The sequence below is a fragment of the Lucilia sericata genome, unplaced genomic scaffold, assembly GCF_015586225.1.
Source record: "Lucilia sericata isolate MDLA Ls3-8-SP2 unplaced genomic scaffold, ASM1558622v1 Contig000234F_arrow, whole genome shotgun sequence".
In the NCBI taxonomy this organism is placed as follows: Eukaryota; Metazoa; Arthropoda; class Insecta; order Diptera; family Calliphoridae; genus Lucilia; species Lucilia sericata.
The window spans coordinates 79,174-97,500 of NW_023994261.1; the positions used below are offsets into that span (position 1 = coordinate 79,174).

Sequence of the window (18,327 nt, forward strand, 5' to 3'; positions counted from 1 at the left end):
ACTAGAACAGAACTAGAACAGAACTAGAACAGAACTAGAACAGAACAGAACTAGAACAGAACTAGAACAGAACTAGAACAGAACTAGAACAGAACTAGAACAGAACTAGAACAGAACTAGAACAAGCTAGAACAGAAACTAGAACAGAACTAAAACAGAACTTGAACAGAACTAGAACAGAACTAGAACAAAAACTAGAACAGAACTAGAACAGAACTAGAACAGAACTAGAAGAGAACTAGAACAGAACTAGAACAGAACTAGAACAGAACTCGAACAGAACTAGAACAGAACTAGAACAGAACTAGAACAGAACTAGAACAGAACTAGAACAGAACTAGAACAGAACTAGAACAGAACTAGAACTAGAACTAGAACAGAACTAGAACTAGAACAGAACTAGAACAGAACTAGAACAGAACTAGAACAGAACTAGAACAGCACTAGAACAAACTAGAACAGAACTAGAACAGAACTAAAACAGAACTAGAACAGAACTAGAACAGAACTAGAACAAACTAGAACAGAACTAGAACAGAACTAGAACAGAACAGAACTAGAACAGAACTAGAACAGAACTAGAACAGAACTAGAACAGAACTAGAACTGAACTAGAACAGAACTAGAACAGAACTAGAACAGAACTAGAACAGAACTAGAACAGAATTAGAACAGAACTAGAACAGAACTAGAACAGAATTAGAACAGAACTAGAACAGAAATAGAACAGAACTAGAACAGAACAGAACAGAACTAGAACAGAACTAGAACAGAACTAGAACAGAACTAGAACAGAACTAGAACAGAACTAGAACAGAACTAGAACTGAACTACAACTGAACTAGAACTGAACTAGAACTGAACTAGAACTGAACTAGAACTGAACTAGAACTGAACTAGAGCTGAACTAGAACTGAACTAGAACTGAACTAGAACTGAACTAGAACTGAACTAGAACTGAACTAGAACTGAACTAGAACTGAACTAGAACTGAACTAGAGTTGAACTAGAATTGAACTAAAATTGAACTAGAACTGAACTAGAATTGAACAAGAACTGTAAGCCATTCTAATGTTCAAAATCATAATAAAAACGAAAGCTATGACAGCAATGATAATACCATATTCTTTCTAAGAGGCATATAAAAACAGATGCTGTATTGCTTTTCCTATTTCGCTTCAATTTTTTTCTCTTTAGACATTTTTTTATATCCTCCAAAAAGGTGCCATCAGCCAATTAAAGGCAGCAACATTTTTGGTATCTTCTTCATACAAAATACTGTCTTTTATGTTTTATAATGATGATAAGTGTCTTTCTATGGTGTCTTTTATTTATGATTATGATGGTAATAATTTGAATATACATATTTGTAGTATATTTCTGGGCTTTTATTTGCTGTCAACTTTATGCCTGGGTATTTATTTGTTTGTCTGTTTGTTTATTTGATTTTATAACTTCAGGTGTTGTGATGATGACTTTAGGGCAATAAAAATATATTTAAATACACCTCTTTGATATACATATACAAATAACACAGCATATATGTATTTATATAACTAATAAATAACTAAGTGTTTAAGAAGGAAGTCTGTTTCAAATATATATAGTTGAGTTCACATTTATTTAACTATTTTTATACATATGTATGTATGTATGTATCCAACCATTATAAATCATAAATTTTTCTACCGTCTCTTACCAAACATTCTTGCATATGTAGGTAAAATACATTAATAAATTTATTTAGCCTGTAGTTTTATATTTATTATAAAGTTAACGGCAAAAAACCCAAAAAGAGGAAAACAAGCATTAAATGCAGACATTACAGCCCAGTTTCCTTTAAATTTACATACATAGTGGGTAATAAATAGAGCGTATGAGTGTTATTTAATTATACGGAAATTTATAATTAATATTACTCATACGCCACACAGATAACATTATTATTGTTATGTTTTACTCATACACCAGAGCGTACGTTCAGCATAAAATATTGCTATTTTATGAACAATATATATATATATTTTTTTACAATTTATTACTGGTTTGAAACAATTAAAAACTGATTTAGAGATAAAATTTATGCAATACACCAACACAACTGCCACACAATAGAATGTACAAAAAATGTACTCCCATTTGCAAGTGTGATTATAAAGCAGTGAATAAATGAATGAAGTGGCGCAATACAGATGGTCATTTAATTTTATGGCCAATGAATTTAAATTTTTAAGTTTTAGCATAATTTTTAGGATAATAAAATAAAATGTTTATAACAACAATATATTAATTCAGCGGGAAAAAAATTCCATGAGAAATTGTTTATCATTATTTTTGTAACTTTTAAATTTTGCACAGTAAATGTAACTGAACCAGAATTGACCTGGAACACGAACTGAACTCGAACTGAACAAGAACTAGAACAGAACTAGAACAGAACTAGAACTGAACTAGAACTGAACTAGACTGAACTGAACTAGAACTGAACTAGAACTGAACTAGAACTGAACTAGAACTGAACTAGAACTGAACTAGAACTGAACTAGAACTGACTAGAACTGACTAGACTGAACTAGAACTGAACTAGAACTGAACTAGAACTGAACTAGAACTGAACTAGAACTGAACTAAACTGAACTAGAACTGAACTAGAACTGAACTAGAACTGAACTAGAACTGAACTAGAACTGAACTAGAACTGACTAGAACTGAACTAGAACTGACTAGAACTGAACTAGAACTGAACTACAACTGAACTAGAACTGAACTAGAACTGAACTAGAACTGAACTAGAACTGAACTAGAAACTGAACTAGAACTGAACTAGAACTGAACTAGAACTAGAACTGAACTAGAACTGAACTAGAACTGAACTAGAACTGAACTAGAACTGAACTAGAACTAGAACTGAACTAGAACTGAACTAGAACTGAACTAGAACTGAACTAGAACTGAACTAGAACTGAACTAGAACTGAACTAGAACTGAACTAGAACTGAACTAGAACTGAACTAGAACTGAACTAGAACTGAAACTAGAAACTAGAACTGAACTAGAACTGAACTAGAACTGAACTAGAACTGAACTAGAACTGAACTAGAACTGAACTAGAACTGAACTAGAACTGAACTAGAACTGAACTAGAACTGAACTAGAACTGAACTAGAACTGAACTAGAACTGAACTAGAACTGAACTAGAACTGAACTAGAACTGAACTAGAACTGAACTAGAACTGAACTAGAACTGAACTAGAACTGAACTAGAACTGAACTAGAACTGAACTAGAACTGAACTAGAACTGAACTAGAACTGAACTAGAACTGAACTAGAACTGAACTAGAACTGAACTAGAACTGAACTAGAACTGAACTAGAACTGAACTAGAACTGAACTAGAACTGAACTAGAACTGAACTAGAACTGAATCTAGAACTGAACTAGAACTGAACTAGAACTGAACTAGAACTAGAACTGACTAGAACTGAACTAGAACTGAAACTAGAACTGGAACTAGAACTGAACTAGAACTGAACTATAACGGAACTAGAACTGAACTAGAACTGAACTAGAACTGAACTAGAAACTGAACTAGAACTGAACTAGAACTAGAAACTAGAACTGACTAGAACTGAACTAGAAACTGAAACTAGAACTGAACTAGAACAGAACTAGAACATGAACCTAGAACATGAACTAGAACTAGAACTAGAACAGAACTAGAACAGAATCTAGAACAGAACTAGAACAGAACTAGAACAGAACTAGAACAGAACTAGAACAGAACTAGAACAGAACTAGAACAGAATTAGAACAGAACTAAACTAGAACACAGAACTAGAACAGAACTAGAACAGAACTAGAACAGAACTAGAACAGAACTAGAACAGAACTAGAACAGAACTAGAACAGAACTAGAACAGAACTAGAACAGAACTAGAACAGAACTAGAACAGAACTAGAACTGAATTAGACCTGAACATATTCAAACAACCTTATCACTTAAAGAATAAAGAATCCTTAAGTAGACGGAGTGTCCATTCCAAAGAATTCAATTAAATTTTATTTTTATAAAAAAAATCAATTTTATCATATTTGATGATAATCAAGTGTTTTTGTCTTGGCTTTTGTCTTTTGAATATTTGTTTGTGTTGACATTGATCTTAACATGAATTACAATTACGTACATAATACCAAATCCAAAAGTGTTCATTTTATTGATCCATACCAACACCCACTAACATCAATACGAATGACAATGAAAATGTCATTTACACTTAAACACTATTAACTATGAACAAGTAAGTTAGGGAAGAGCTAATAGGATGTGGCCTTTTATAATAGGATACATTTTTCTTGGCATGAATATTATAATATATTTGGTTTAAGAATTTATAAAAAATGTTGTGTCTTTACTATATTGGCCACTTGCTGTCATAGCTTTACTGCATCTTAACATCATAACTTGAAGTTCTTTTGTATTGATGACAATGTGTTTGAAACGATAATGATAATTATGTTGAGTTGTTGTTGTTGTTGCTGATGGTAATACTCCATTTTAATAGTAAATAGTTATAAATATTTAGTTATTTCCTTTTCCTTTTTTGATTGATGAATCAAATGAAATTTGTTGGTTTTAATTTATATGTAAGTAAATTAAAATTTATTTTAACTATTTACCTTGAATGTTTTTTATTTAAACCACAATTTAATTGAGAAACGAAACAAAAATCACATCAATTTTATCTCACATACAGTTTCATTTCCGGTGGGTTTTTTTCAGTTTTTTTACAAGGAAAGTCTATGATAAAGTTTTTAATTAAGTTTCGGTTTTGTTCATTTAAAAAGTGCATAAAGTTAATAATAATAATATAAAAAAAGTTTTCTATATCTGTAACTGAATGTAATTTTTTATTTAATTTTCCTTTAATGTTTTTCATCACAATTTAAGAAACTCTAAAAAAAAGTTGCTTTAAGTTTCTTTAAATCATTTTAAAATCCCTTTATACTCAATTCACAATTACTGGTTTCAAGTCGTTACTCTTTTAAGATGCCCAACCATACGTATTAAAATGGATGAATACAAGAAAAAGAAATCTTGTCTTTCAACTTAACAGAAATGTGTCTTTCAAAGCTAAAGTGCAATCCAGGGTGTGCTTTTTCAACTAACAAGCATATTTTACAAATACACAACCCATACACAATAAAATATTATATATTTTCCTTATAAAACTACAAATATGGGTTAAACCATAAAAAAAAGGAAAATGTAAAAAAATTTTTAAAACATTCTTGATTTCCTCTATTACTATAGGGAAACACCTATATAAAACGTGTGCATTGCAGCATGTGTATTTGTTAAAAAGCAAAAAAAAAATATGTTTAACAAACCATAATGTAACATTTTGTAAAACTATAAAAATAAAAAAAAATATAAAATAATAAAAATATGTACTTTAAAACTAAAATCATTCCGAGAAAGAAAAAGAATATAAAAAGAAACAGTAAATCCCCCTCCCTTCCCCCCTTTGATAACAACCAGTTGTAAACCACATTATTTCCCCTGTGTGCAAAAATGTTAGTGTGTATATATGTAAGCATAAGGATGTAAATTGTATATTATCTATGGAAAAAGACAGTGTTTGCTATTTCCTGTGACTTGGCCAATGATGTCAAATTGTGTTTTTTTTTCTCTTCTGGCTAACATTTTCAAACAAAAATTTCAGTTATTTAACCACTGCTACTGGTATTTATTTAAGGTAACAAGAAATTTACTAAATGTTAACTAAACCTTAATTAATTACTTAAGGGAGTTTGGCTTTAGTTATGACACCATATTGTGTCACAGGTTACAGTCAAAAAGGACATTTACCTATGGCAGAGTATATTCCATGGAATGTTAAAAAGTATAGACAAGTATCTTTGTCTTTGAAATGTTGAGAGAGTTTTCTATAGAAAATGTCTTCTTTAGACAGTTTTCTATAGACAGCTTTCTGTATAAGAGTGTCGTCTTTAGACAGTTTTCTGTAGAAAATTCTCTTCTTAAACAGTTTTTCTATTTCCATAGAAAAGTGTTTTTTAGACAATTTTCAATAGATAAGTGTCTTCTTTAGACAGCTTTCTATAGACAGTCTTCTTTAGACAGTTTTCTGTAGAAAAGTGTATTCTTAAACAGTTTTCTTTAGACAGTTTTCTATAGAAAAGTGTCTTCTTTAAACAGTTTTCTATAGAAAAGTGTCTTCTTTAGACAGTTTTCTGTAGAAATGTGTCTTCTTTGGACAGTTTTCTATACAAAAGTGTCTTCTTTATACAGTTTTCTGTAGAAAAGTGTCTTCTTTTTACAGTTTTCTGTAGAAAAGTGTCTTCTGTAGACAGTTTTCTATAGAAAAGTTCTTCTTAGATAGTTTTCTTTAGACAGTTTTCTGTAGAAAAGTGTCTTCTTTAGACAGTTTTCTATAGAAAAGTGTCTTCTTTAGATAGTTTTCTGTAGAAATGTGTCTTCTTTAGACAGTTTTCTACAGAAAAGTGTCTTCTTTAGACAGTTTTCTATAGAAAAGTGTCTTCTTTAGACAGTTTTTTATAGAAAAGTGTCTTCTTTAGACAGTTTTCTATAGAAAAGTGTCTTCTTTAAACAGTTTTCTATAGAAAAGTGTCTTCTTTAGACAGTTTTCTGCAGAAAAGTGTCTTCTTTAGACATTTTTCTATAGAAATGTGTCTTCTTTAGACAGTTTTCTATAGAAAAGCGTCTTCTTAAGACAGTTTTCTATAAAAAAGTGTCTTCTTTAGAAATGTGTCTTCTTTAAACAGTTTTCTATAGAAAAGCGTCTTCTTTAGATAGTTTTCTGTAGAAATGTGTCTTCTTTAGACAGTTTTCTACAGAAAAGTGTCTTCTTTAGACAGTTTTCTATAGAAAAGTGTCTTCTTTAGACAGTTTTTTATAGAAAAGTGTCTTCTTTAGACAGTTTTCTATAGAAAAGTGTCTTCTTTAGACAGTTTTCTATAGAAAAGTGTATTCTTTAGACAGTTTTCTATAGAAAAGTGTCTTCTTTAGACAGTTTTCTATAGAAAAGTGTCTTCTTTAGACAGTTTTCTGTAGAAAAGCGTCTTCTTTAGACAGTTTTCTATAGAAAAGTGTCTTTTTTAGACAGTTTTCTATAGAAAAGTGTCTTCTTTAGACAGTTTTCTATAGAAAAGTGTCTTCTTTAGACAGTTTTCTATAGAAAGTGTCTTCTTTAGACAGTTTTGTGTAGAAAAGTGTCTTCTTTAGACAGTTTTGTGTAGAAAAGTGTCTTCTTTAGACAGTTTTCTATAGAAAAGTGTCTTCTTTAGACAGTTTTCTATAGAAAAGTGTCTTCTTTAGACAGTTTTCTGTAGAAAAGTGTCTTCTTTAGACAGTTTTCATAGAAAAGTCTCTTCTTTAGACAGTTTTCTATAGAAAAGTGTCTTCTTTAGTCAGTTTTCTGTAGAAAAGTGTCTTCTTTAGACAGTTTCCTATAGAATGGTTCTCCTTTAGACAGTTTCCTATAGAAAGGTTCTTCTTAGATAGTTTTCTGTAGAAAAGTGTCTTCTTTAGACAGTTTTCTATAGAAAAGTGCCTTCTTTAGACAGTTTTCTGTAGAAAAGTGACTTCTTTAGACAGTTTTCTGCAGAAAAGTGTCTTCTTTAGACAGTTTTCAAAGAAAAGTGTTTTCTTTAGACTATTTTCTTAGAAAAGTGTCTTCTTGAGATAGTTTTATATAAAAAAGTGTCTTCTTGAGACAGTTTTCTATAGGAAAGTGTCTTCTTTAGACAGTTTTCTGTAGAAAAGTGTCTTCTTTGGACAGTTTTCTCTAGAAGAGTATCTTCTTTAGACGGTTTTCCGTAGGAAAGTGTCTTCTTTAGACAGTTTTCTGTAGAAAAATGTTTTCATAAATAGTTTTCTATAGAAAAGTGTCTTCTTCAGTTTTCTTTAGAAAAAATTCTTCTTTATACACTTTTTTTACAAAAGTCTCCTCTTTAGACAACTTTCTATAGAAAAGTGTCTACTTTAGACAATTTTCTATAAAAAACAGTTTTCTTTAGACAGTATTTTAAAGAAGACTGTACTCTTTAATCAGTAAACATTCAGCTGCTTTACAATATATAGCTGTATAGATAAACTCCATGATTTTTAAATTAAAGAAAACGCTGAACAATTATTTTACTTTTCAGTGGAAACGAAATATTGTGATAATGTTAACTGCAGCATATATTAAGGCGAATCAACGCAATCAAAGCAATAAATTGCAACTCTTGCCAAAAAAATTTTCAATTGTTTTTAGGTTAAAAAAAGGGGTTACAAACCTAGTTAAACAAAGAAAAAACTTAGTTGTTATCTGGGTTTTATGATCTCGTTATTTTATGAAAATAAATTTTGTAAATTTTTTGTTTTGGTTAATAGTTGTTAGAAATAAAAATAAAAAAAAAAAATAAAAATATAAATAAATAAAAAGTATATTTTACTGTTCTATACAAGAGAACTGTTTTATTTGATTAAAAACTATATAAAGAGGGTTGCAAAATATGGACTGGTATATGATTCAATACAGAGTTGAACTTTTTTGTGAAACCCTTTATTTAAGTGCAAGTAAGTGTGTGAAAAAAAAATTACAAAAAAAAACTTTAATAAAATTTTATTACATTTGATATAAGTTGTTGCTATTTTTTTGTTTTATTTCATATAACAAATTTCCTAATGTTTTTATATTTATTTGTTTGCGGAAAAAACAATATTGATGTAACATTTCAGGAAAAAAATAATAGAAAATAAAATGAATTTTACACATTTGAGGTTTTAGTTGCAGGAATAAAAGTTTTTTTTGCATTAGATTTGGTTACGGGTTTAAACAATATTTTGTCCAATTTTTTCACTTTACCACAATGACATGATATATTTTCCATATAATTGCCACGATTTTCATGAGCGACTCTTTATAAATATGTTTCATCAATATAAGATGACAAGTCGAATAGCGGTATTCCTGAAGCCTAACTTTCTAAAGGCCTCAGATATCATATGAACTCTGAACTGAAACTGGAATCAATGTAGTAAATATTCAAGAATTTAGTTATCAATATAAATAGATCAGGATCATATTGATATATTGACTATACTGACGATATGAAAGGCATTTCGAAAAGTTTCCCAAATCACTTCATCACTTTAAAACTGCCGACTTGTTATTGTTAGCATTTGTGTAACGAATTAATCAGTTTATAGGCGAGTAAGAGTGTGTGTGGGAGCCAGAAATGGTTATTGAGTGATCCAATATTTTCCTGTGCACATTGTGGTACATTTATACTTCATTGCTGCTGTTGTTGTTGTATTTTTTACCTCCTTTATTTTTGCGCAGGCAATGCGTGATTATTGCAAAAATACGTGTATTTTTCCAATAGTGGTTGTTGCTTTATGTTCAACACATTCTGGAAATATTAAAGAAAATAATGGAAAAAAAGGCTGTTGTCCAAATACTATGACATCTGAGTGTTAACATGTTTAACAACAACATACACTAAGTGACAAAGAATATAAGTCACGTATTATGAAATAGGTTTAACAAGAAACAATTTCTATAGAAAACTATATAAAGAAAGTACTTTTATATAGTAAAAACAATTATTTTATATAGAAAACTTCCTAATAAAGGAACTTTTCTATAGGAATTTTTAAAATATGGTAGTTTTCTGTAGAATACCGTTTAAAGAATTTACTTTTCTATAGAAACATATATAAGGAAACACTTTTCTATAGACTACTTTCTTAAGAATACAAGTTTCTAAAGAAAACTGCCTAAAGAAAAAGACTTCTAAACAACTCACTGAAGAAATATCTTTTCTATAGAAAACTATCTAAAAAGGCATTGTTTAATGGAGCAACTTTTCAATAGAAATCTGAATCTGATAAAACTCACTGAAGAAATATCTTTTCTATAGAAAAATGTCTACAAAGATACTGTTTAATGGAGCAACTTTTCTATAGAAATCTAAATTGTCGAAAGAAAAGAATTTTCTATATAAAACTATATAACATTTCTAAAGAAAACAGTTTAAAGAGGACACACTTTTCTATAGAAAGTATTATGAAGAAAACACTTTTTCCGATCGAAAATTTTCTTTTCTTTTTTTTAAAAACTTTGTAAAAAAACTGTTAAAGAAAGTGTTTTTCTATAGAAACCAATTTAAGAAGACACTTCTGTATAGAAATCTGAAAAAGAAGATTTATTTCTAAAGAAAACTCTCTAAGAGAAAACTTCTGTAAAGAAATTTTGTTAAGAAGAAACTTTTCTATAGAAACTGTTTAAAGAAGTCACGTTTCTATAGATAACCATATAAAAATTTTATTGAAAATTTTCTAAAAAAGGAAATTATTGGAAAATTTTCTAGGAAAAAAGGAAATTTTTCGAAATTTTTCTCAGAAAAAAGGAAATTTATGGAAAAATTTTCTAAAAAAAGGAAATTTATGGAAAATTTTCTAATAAAAAAGAAAATTTTTGGAAAATTTTCTAAAAAAGGAAATTTATGGAAAATTTAAAAAAAAGAAAAATTTTTGAAAATTTTCTAAAAAAAAAGAAATTTATAGAAAATTTTCTCAGAAAATAAGAAAATTTTTGGAAAATTTTCTAAAAAAGGAAATTTATGGAAAATTTAAAAAAAAAGAAAAATTTTTGAAAATTTTCTAAAAAAAAAAAGAAATTTATGGAAAATATTCTCAGAAAAAAGAAAATTTATGGAAAATTTTATGAAAAAGGAAATTTATGGAAAGATTTCAAAAAAAGGAAGTCTATGGAAAATTTTCTAAGAAAAAAGGAAATTTTTGGAAAAATTTCTAAGAAAAATTTTTAAAGAAAAAAGAAATTTATGGAAAAAGTTCTTAGAAAAAAGAAAATTTTCTCAGAAAAAAGGAAATTTCTGGAAAATTTTATAAAAAAAAGGAAATTCATGGAATATTTTTTAAGAAAAAAGGAAATTTATGGAAAATTTTTTCAGAAAAAAGGATATTTATGGAAAAATTTCTAAGAAAAAGAAAATTTATGGAAAATTTTCTAAAAAAAAAAGAAATTTTATGGACAATTTTCTTCAAAAAAAGGAAATTTTTGGAAAATTTTCTAAGAAAAGAAATTTATAGAATTTTATGGAAAATTTTCTCAGAAAGAAGAAAATTTATGGAAATTTTTCCAAGAAAAAAGAAAATTTATGAAAAAATTTCTATGAAAAAAAAAAAATTATGGAAAATTTTCCAAGAAGAAAGGAAATGTATGGAAAATTTTCTAAAAAAAAGAAATTTATGGAAAAATTACTATGAAAAAAGTAAATTTATGGCAATTTTCTATAAAAAAAAATTATGGAAAATTTTCCAAGAAGAAATGAAATGTATGGAAAATTTTCTAAAAAAAAGGAATTTAAGGAAAAATTGCTATGAAAAAAGTAAATTTATGGCAATTTTCTATAAAAAAAAAAATTATGGAAAATTTTCCAAGAAGAAAGGAAATTTATGGAAAATTTTCTAAAAAAAGGAAATTTATGGAAAAATTGCTATGAAAAAAGTAAATAAAAATAAAAAAAATAAAAAGGCAATTTTCTAAGAAAAAAGGATAATTATGGAAAAATTTCTAAGAAAAAAGAAAATTTATGGACAATTTACTTCAAAAACATGAAAAATTTTATAAAAAAAGAAAATTTGGAAAATTTTCTCAGAAAAAACGAAAATTTATGGAAAATCTTCCTAAAAAGGAAATTTATGGATAAAATTCTAAGAAAAAAGGAAATTTTTGGAAAATTTTCTAAAAAAAAAAGAAAATTTATTAAAAATTTTCTTAGAAAAAAGGAAATTGTTGGAAAATTTTCTTGGAAAAAAGGACATTTCTAGAAGATTTTTTAAGGAAAAGGGAAATTTACGAAAAATGATCTAAGAAAAAATAAATTTATGGACAACTTTCTTCAAAAAGGGAAATTTTGGGAAAATTTTTTAAGAAAAAATTAAATTTATGGAAAATTTTCTTCCAAAAAAGGAATTTTTGTAAAATTTTATTAGAAAGAAGAAAATTTATCGAAAATTTTTGAAGAAAAAAGAACAACAATCCACTATTTTCTTTAAAGTAGAAATTTATCAAAAAATATTTTGAAAATTTTCGGAAAATTTAAATAATAATAATCTGCAGCAATAAGTGGATCACTTAGTTTCATTCTGCGCAATTTACATTATCAATGTACAGGTGCATATGCACCCCAATGCTTTACACTAAAATGTTGAGTTTTTTGTAGCACTTTATACTGCCTGTCTATTACCTTGTTACTACTCACATCTTCGCCTCTATAAAATCCTGATACATATTTCAGATTTAATTCCACCCTCTTCACTACCTCATAACACTCATATTATTTTGTGGCATTAGAACGAGAACGTTCATTTTCATTCTAATTTTGTTGCTGCTATTTTGTGTTGAAATTGTGGTCGGTTGTATAAATTTTAATGCCTTTTAACTGACACATGTGTCAGGTTTATGAATGTTTTTCTATCAACAAATTTTGTCTCTGATATTTTGTGGTTTTAAACAATTACGTTGGCATTATCAAGATTTTGCAGGTTTTTTTTTCATTGCAAATTGTTGTTTTGATTGTAAAAAATCAATTAATTTTGCTAAACAAGTTCCAGGAATTTAAGCATTTCTGTTAAAAGTTTTCTAAATGAGCATCAAGTTGCAAAGAGTGTAAAGTCCATATTAGTTAAAATTCATGTTTTGGCCCCAAAGCGTTGCCAAATATTTTGTTAATTTTTATTCTTGTAATATTTTTGAAAATCTTTTAAATTTTTATTACTGATTTGTTTTTTTTCCTTAAAAATCGTTATTGTTAAAGTTGTTGTTAATTTGACACAGAACATGCGTAAACATTTTGACTTTAATGTCAAATTTTAACTTTTTGTAATTTGTGTTCAACTAGACAAGGACACACATACACTTCAAGTTTTTAAGGAATTAAAAAAGTAAACTAGGGTGGACTGCAAAGTATTAGAGGAAAAATTAAAAAAAAAATTATACATATCCTTGATTCCTACTTTGAGTAAGTCATCATCGGTTCTATTTGACAATTTTCGAATAAAAACATCAGAATTGGTATGTGAATAGTGAAGTAATATATATATATATACAAATGTACCACCCTAATACTAGCTGAGTTGTAATGTGACGTCAATGCAGGTTGAAGTGAAATAAATACTTGCATTTGATATACAGTATGTACATATAAAACTATACTTAATCCTTGATTTTTTTGAATTTGGCTTTAAATTTCATATATATTTTTTTTAGTAATTGTTTCATATCAAGTCAAGCATTTGTAAAGAAAATAAAATTTATTTGAAAACTAAATGCAATAGAATAAATAATAACATTCATAAATATGAACTAAGAGATACACATAACTTTTTTCTGTCTGACTATCTATCTATCTATCTATCTATCTATCTATCTATCTATCTATCTATCTATCTATCTATCTATCTATCTATCTATCTATCTTCTATCTATCTATCTTCTATCTATCTATCTTCTATCTATCTATCTATCTATCTATCTATCTATCTATCTATCTATCTTCTATCTATCTATCTATCTATCTATCTATCTATCTATCTATCTATCTATCTATCTATCTATCTATCTATCTATCTATCTATCTATCTATCTATCTATCTATCTATCTATCTATCTATCTATCTATCTATCTATCTATCTATCTATCTATCTATCTATCTATCTATCTATCTATCTATCTATCTATCTATCTATCTATCTATCTATCTATCTATCTATCTATCTATCTATCTATCTATCTATCTATCTATCTATCTATCTATCTATCTATCTATCTATCTATCTATCTACCTATCTACCTATCTATCTATCTATCTATCTATCTATCTATCTATCTATCTATCTATCTATCTATCTATCTATCTATCTATCTATCTATCTATCTATCTATCTATCTATCTATCTATCTATCTATCTATCTATCTATCTATCTATCTATCTATCTATCTATCTATCTATCTATCTATCTATCTATCTATCTATCTATCTATCTATCTATCTATCTATCTATCTATCTATCTATCTATCTATCTATCTATCTATCTATCCTTAGGTGTAGGGTGTAAAAATACACTCTACATTAAACGCAAACATTTTACATTACTACAGTTACTGCACAGATTCCAACATAATAATTGCGAAAGTTATTGTTATATGTTTTTCCTAAAGTTTTTCTCTTTTATTACAACTAAATCCCTAAAGACCTGCAATACAAAATGCATTATAACAAATAACAACAGCAGCAACAACTACCCCTACAAACATTTTCTATTGCGGAAGTTACCCGTGTGAAACTTCCAAACGTGCTAAAAGCTCGCCAGCGATGTTGCGGAAGTATAAGAATTCTTGTCACCAGTCGGGAAGAACTGATGCCGAGCTGGGGAACGTCTAAGAGTAACTTGGAAGATACTTCTGGAAGACCCGCAGAAGAAACTTCTAGATGACTCTTGGAAGTAAGGCATTGCCAAAGACTCTTCTAGATGTGACTAGGAAGTCACTTCTTAAAGTGACTACCTAGTATCCTCTAGAAGTGTTCCTATTTTATCTTCTAGAAGATGAGTTTTCTCTTCTTCTCGAAGATGAGTTTTCTCTTCCTCTAGAAGAAGAGTATTCTCTTCTTCTATTTGTATACTCACCAAAATAAAATCTATAAAAATAAATCTAAATAAAATGAAATTTTATAGTTTTTATTGAATTAATTGAAATTAAAATAGTAGAAAATATAATTGATTTAACAACTAATCTAAAAAAAGTAATATATGTACATTAGACCGACTCACAAAAAATGGTGCTTGAGTTACCCCCCCCATAATATTCGCTGTTATGTAATATGATGTTACCCAACATATTTTCGGTTAAGTGTTGTCCATTCGTGAGCTGGACAGTTTTAAAGAAAATATCGTATGGGAACACGATTCTTCATGTTAAATTCAATATTTTATCCAGCTTCAAAAAATCTTTGTTATGTTTTATAATGGTTCCCAAAATATTTCTAGTCTATCGATGGCCGTTCGTGAGCTGAACCGGTTACAAAAAAGTCCCTTTTTAGTTATTTTGTTTTAAATTATACAGCATTTCTTAAACAATATATATAGAATGTGGTATCATTTGAAAGGTTTTTTGAAGCCAAGTCTAGTGGTGCGCAAAATTTGCAAAATTGTGCATACATTTCATTTTTCTTAGTGAAAAACCTAAAAATTTTGGAATATGACAATTATAAGCAAACGGTTATTTATGATTAATACATCATTGGACGCGACTTTAAAATACCTTTTAAACGACACCCCGTATTGGATATTTTGTTTCAAAACAAACAAAAATTAAAAAAAAATAATTCCAAAATACCTTTTTTTAATTTGGTCCAGCTCACAAACGGTCACTTAAAATATTTTGGGAACCATCATAAAACAAAGCAAGGTAAATTTTGAGAGGGGTAACAAAAACACGTTTTTGCTTTCCATACAGAGTTAGTCGGTCTAATGTACATATGTATCAAAAATTTAGAATTATTACCTTATAATAAGATAATTTTCAGGAAATCTGTATTAATATTCCAACTGCTGACTGGTATACTTCCAAAAATTGTAAAACGTTGGACTCTAAAATATTTTTGTAGTTCTTCATCAATTTTATGATTAATCCATCAAATTGTAAGAGTTATATTTTGGAACGCATTAATCCTTCAACGAAATAAACCAAAATAATCTTATAATTAATATTGAATATACATACTTTTGTATTTATTGAAATTACCTGTTATACTTTAGGAAGCAATAGAAATAGGATTCTCTTATGTCCAATACATTTACCACCAAAGTTTAAACGGTCAGATCCATTTTTTACATTTTCTGCAAATAATCGACATTTTTAATGGAACCGCGTGATGAAATAAGACATATATCACTTACCAGATCCCTTTTTATACCCTACACCACTATAGTGGGGAGGGTATTATACGTTTGTGCTGATGTTTGTAACACACAAAAATATTGGTCCTACACCCACCTTTAAGTATACCGATCGACTCAAAATCACATTTTGAGTCGATTAAGACATGTCCGTCCGTCTGTCCGGCTGGCTGGCTGTCCATGTAACCCTTGTGCCCAAGGTACAGGCCGCAATTTTCAAGATAATTTGATGAAATTTGGACCAAGCATGTTTTTTGGCACAAGGACGAAAATGGTTGAAATCGGTCCATTATTTCACCTAGCCCCCATACAACCGTACCTCCCGATTTGGGCTTTTTATGCCATAATTACGTCAAATATGTTATTATCTCTCTAAAAATTTGCACAAATAAGTTTTATATAAGTATAAATGACACTGCATAATTTCGTAATGATCGGCCTTTATTTGACCCTAGCCCCCATACAAACCCCCCTTCAAAAAATGTCTTAAACGTCTAAAATTGACTTGTAACCATTGCAATGAAACTCAACATAATTAACTATTATTTACAAATATATCCTTTAATGAGGATCGGCCCATGTTTGACCTATACTCCTATATAAAGCCTCATTTAGAAAATTTGTTTTTATCAATAAATTGCTTAAATACTTTGGAATTAAGGTAAAATTCAACATAAAAGTTTCTTTGTGAAAAATAAAAATTTTTAAAATATACTCATGGTGTAGGGTATTTTATGGTCGGCCATGCCCGACTATACTTTCCCACTCGTTTATATTTTAATTCGGTTAGAAGTATTTTAATAGGGAGTACAATATTAGCTACTGCCTTCTAAAAAAAATAAAATAAATAAAAATTAATTCATTTATTTATTTATTATTTTGAATCAATAAAAACATTACCTTTCATGAACATTTTTTAAATAACTTGGAATTAAACTGTCTATAATGATCTGAAATTACTAAGGGATTATTTTTAAAATTATTTACAGTCACCTTAACGACCCTAAACGGGATATTGCTTTTGACACTAATACTGCAATACTATTTTTTGTTTGCTCTCTTCTAATTAAGGAGTTATACACGTTCAAAAACCATCTACCTGGTGTTAATAACTAAAAAGTACCTATAATTAGAATAATTAAATCCAAAGCTATATGAAAATTAATAAAATTGTATTTATTTAAAAAAGGTGGTTTTAAAAATATCTGATTTTAATATTAAATATCTTATATGGGCAATTTCGTGTCGAGTGACCCAAGTCAAAAAATAATTTATGTATAAAACAGTAGTATTAATTTCAGTTCTAATAAATCTAAATAGGTTAAAAATGCAATGTTCATCAAATAAAAGCCGAAACGTACAACTTGAAAAAGTCTTTAAATGCTTATAACTCCTAAACCAATTAAGAGAGAGACGAAATTTAATATAAAAACATTTTTAATTAAACATATTAGACTTCGTGTAAAAATAATGGAAATGGAAGCCGTTTAGAGTTGTTAACTTATTCCTAAAATAGTATTTTAATGTAAAATATGACAACTTACTTTTTAATTTTATTTATTTATCCTTGAAGATAATTACTTTTTGGTATATATTTAATAAACTTCACCAATTAACAAACCTTCTTAAATGTTTATTAACAGTTGACTTTTAACACAACACTGTCATATTGTTTTTTATTACTTAAGATTTACAATATATTAATTACACTATTTTTCTATGAACATTAAATTCAATAACTCATTAAGTTTTACAATGAATAATTAAAACTGAACATGACTGGACAAAACACAAAACATCACTGAACTTAGCAAAATTTCTGCATTATTTATTTTTTTCGCGTTCACGCTAAAAAATGGAGTATTTATATTTTTTTGTTTTTGTATTCTTCTTACTATCATCCGGAAGTAACCTAAAAGTATACTTCCATACTGCGAAAACTAGAAATCAATGTATTTTGTTTTTGTAAAATGTGCGCTCTCGTCTGACAATCGTCCAGAAGTGACTACAATCCACACTATCAGATGAATAAAATACAACATTAATGTGAACACTCTTCAAACTGTCTTCCAGAAGTGACATAAACATACAAATCAAGAAGATACAAATTAGGAAACAATGTATTTTGTTATTGTAAAATGTGCGTTCTCACCCAACTCTTATACAGAAGTCACTAAAACGTATACTTCCAGATGAAAAAAATTCAACAGTCATGGTTTTTTGTTTAAGCAAAATGGATGCACTCTTCTAACTATCATCCGGAAGTAACTTAAAAGTATATTTCTAGAAGACGAAAATTCGAAATCAATGT

At 28.2% G+C, this 18,327-nt stretch overlaps 1 protein-coding gene across 1 annotated transcript in view; it reads right to left on the reverse strand.

Annotated features, from left to right (window-relative positions):
- Positions 1-18,327, reverse strand: part of LOC119602468 (syndecan-like) — a 332,566-nt gene that overhangs the window by 22,480 nt on the left and 291,759 nt on the right. The gene's annotated exons all lie outside the window — the stretch shown is intronic.